At 39.9% G+C, this 3,549-nt stretch overlaps 1 long non-coding RNA gene across 1 annotated transcript; it reads left to right on the forward strand.

The window, feature by feature from the left end:
- The first annotated feature begins 638 nt into the window (after positions 1-638).
- LOC124668383 lies at positions 639-3,237 on the forward strand. The gene is made up of 3 exons (XR_006991673.1): positions 639-811; positions 2,543-2,935; positions 3,009-3,237. It is a non-coding gene; the product is annotated as an uncharacterized LOC124668383 (long non-coding RNA).
- The last annotated feature ends 312 nt before the right edge of the window (positions 3,238-3,549 follow it).

Genomic DNA, 3,549 nt, shown 5'->3' on the forward strand with positions numbered 1-3,549 from the left:
GTTAAAAGGGAACGCTCCAGATTTAATGAAGATAGGTTTGGAACAAGGACGTCTCCGCGTGATTACCAAACAAAACAAAATCCGATCTAATGTAAAAAAACAGGAAAAAAATAATAGAATCCCATCTAAACGGGTAGCCTCCATGGGGTTGTTTTCCGTACCAAGCTTTAATGCCAGATCGTCAAAAAAAGCTTTGATGCCGAACTCCCCACCCTCACGCCGCCACCGCCGCCGCCGCCACGCCTAATTTTCGGCCCCCATGGTGGTTGGTTCTTCTCCTTAAGCTTGAGCGATTGGCATGCTCCTCTCATATGAAGTCATAAGATCCTTGAGGCAGCTATCCTTGGCTTCTGAGGTATATCCTGTCGCCACATCTCCTCTCCACTGCCGATCTGCAGGTCGAACGAGCAGGTCGATTGTACAGCCATGGCTCCATTAGCCAGCCAATCTGGTGAATATTTTTCATGGGAGGGCAGCGCCATATTCAGGACAAAGAAGTGCCAGCCGATTGAAATTGTAAGCACATGCCTTGGCGGCAGCTGCAGATTCACATAAGTGCTAAAACATCTATCCATGGCTTGGTAAATGGTGATTAGATTTATTTTCGGTGCTAATGTAAATAAATCTGTATGATTATGTTCGGGCAAACTTGCAGTTGTTAGTTCTGAACTTCCTCCCTACATTGTGAGTAGATTTATTTTCGGTACTAATGTAAAACTGTAAGATTCAGTTCGGGCAAACTGTAGTCGTCAGCTCTGAACTTCTTCCCTGCATTGAGAGACTACCAGAGCACATGGATGAACAAAAAAAGGTGAGGCATGCACTAAACCTACTGCTGCCACTTATATCACATTTACTTTATGCCCACTGTTTGTTTTCTTGAGACACCAGCTACGTATTCTAGGCATCAGCTATGTTTGTTTGTTTTCTTGGGTTTAGCCATGTCTTTGTGAAACCCAATATATCACATTTACTTTGTGCCCACTGTTTATACAGAATTGGCTGATCTAAATGGTCAAGTTAGAAAGAAAAATATTTTATCTTGGTTTAACAAATAACGCATACTGACAGTCAGGTAAAGAATCAGCCACATCTTGAGGATGCCTTATTTGCGGCCAAAGCTAGGCTATAATTCCACATCTCTCTGTTGCTGAGCAGTTCTTTAGGCGCCGATGCCATCATCAATTGTAGTGGCCATAAAGCTGTGGGATAAATAACGAGAAGTTTTTGTTACTTAGACACCATCGAGCTCCAAATAATATGCATACAACAAATAATCCATGTGCAGATCTATGAGGATGTAGAGCTTACCTAGACAGAGGATGGTAATTGACTACCAGGTTACCAGTACATCTGTAGAAGATACGGAGTTTCCACATGTTATGGAGAGCTTAGCAAGCAAATTGGTGATGTGCCCTAAACGTAATATACACAAGATCATTGATTTCTTTGTCATGTTAATTGAAGGTCTTTCTTATGCTCATTCTTTTGTACGCTTATACAACATTGCGGGATAGTTGATTTATATACTGATGACCTTCGCTTAGGTTTACATTTTAAGAAACCCGCTAATGTCTCATGCTGAGGGGTATGAACGAGGACACAGTGAGTTGAAGGCAAAACTGTGCAAGATATTTATTCCCATATCACCCTTTAGGCCATTTTTTTCTAGGCTTACTGAAAGTATATGCTTCTTATTAGGCTTGGTTGCTTTATGTCTATGCATATTTATTAATTTCTAAATAGCCTCTGAAAAATTATGTCGGATAATCTGAAAAGTTATTAAAACCCTATAGGACAACATGCTTGCATTTGTATCTGATGCATCGCTTTATATTTTGTTTAGATGGGAGAATTTCTTATTTTCGTCCAAAGCTTCTCAGTAATAACATGAAAGTAGCAGGCCATGTGCGTTAGTCATTCAATATACGAGTATTGCTATGGATCATCACCCCCCGCTGTACACCCCAGAGTTGCAATCCCTTTTACAGTATATGTGCTATCTTTTTGGCAGGACGTTTTTGTTATTCAACTCTGCACACCTATTTTTTAATCTCGATAGAATTCTGTATCAGATAATTCTTATGGAGTTATTCTATTCTAATATGTACTCTAGAGCCATAGAAAAAATCCCATATTAGAGAACACAAGTTCGCAACAGTTAATAATCTCAGATTGCACAACTGATTTAAGATCTTAATTTACTGCTCCATATACAAATATGCCACATCAAAGTTATAAATTCCGCTCGAAGTTTTCTTTGGTTCATCTAGATTTTATATTGAAAAAAAACTACCCCGGCCCATTGTGTTAGATAATATATGGCATCGGCTTTTCTTTTTCATCTGAGGTTGAGTAAGATCATGAAAGCATGTTGATTCATTTTCTGCTTTTGTTCTCTATAAAAACACCAACTTTGCCTCTATCGAACTTCAGTTCAGGTAGCTTGGTGTTATTTTTACCAGTTTGAAGGGGAACTAAATTGATTTTCTCCTGTTCTGTGCCAATATTCAGAACAAATTTGACAGCTTTGTGATTGCAGAGTTGCCTAACACCGAACCCAAGGGTGGACGCGCCTGCAATACTGAAGTGTCTTGCAGCAGCAGTGAAAGAACGTGGATTTGATGGAAGAAATTACGCTTTAGCGGGATGCTAAACGAGAAGAGGTTGAGGACAGCCAGCCAGCCACAGCAGCTTCCGCCAGAATCAGGAGCTGCGGAAAAGATCACGAAATGGACAGGAGAACGAGAATCCTTCGGGACAGAGATGAGTTGCGGGATCGAAAAAAAAGAGTCGTGCACTTCCATGTGAGCACAACGCTCTACTGATGCCAATCCGTGCCATTCATGATTCGGTGGAATTCATTGTATACACAGTAACAGGCCATGTGAACATTGTCAACGGATATAACCAAGTTGGATCTGATGACCAACAGGTTAGTTGAGTATTATTGGCTTTAAAATTATTCTTTGTGTTGCAGATAAATTTTCAAATTACTTATTCTGCAGAGATTTAGGTGTAAGGAAGTCACTGCAGTGTATATACTGAAAAGTACGAGCAGATTAATGAAGGTCAGGTAGTCTTGCTATGGTCAAGCTATGATTGTTGTTTATCAGTGTGGCATTTCTCTAGAAACTAACTTAATTGTCACTCAACCATGCGATGGCCTATGGTCACAAAGGCATCCGATAGTTCTATGGGCAGCTGACGACACAAATGCTTCGGCTGTTGGGCTCTAATCGCAGAAGGTGGTGCTCGGTACACGTTTGGATTGGATTTGGCTATGTAGTGTAACTTCACATATTCGTCTTTCATGTCTTAGATTGAAATGTAAAAATATTTTGTTGATTTGTATGGGGATCAATTAATTACAAGTTGTCTATCTATGACATGTATTGATGCTTAGGTAGATGCTATGCACCGTTATTACAGGAATTGGCGTGATCACGAGCTATATATGCTATGGAATCTCAAAGAGAAGGATATAAGTAAGCTTTTGGTATGTTTTCATCCTTATCTTTTCATTTGAATTGAACATACAAACATATG

The sequence above is a fragment of the Lolium rigidum genome, chromosome 6 (genome assembly GCF_022539505.1).
Source record: "Lolium rigidum isolate FL_2022 chromosome 6, APGP_CSIRO_Lrig_0.1, whole genome shotgun sequence".
Taxonomy (NCBI): domain Eukaryota; kingdom Viridiplantae; phylum Streptophyta; class Magnoliopsida; order Poales; family Poaceae; genus Lolium; species Lolium rigidum.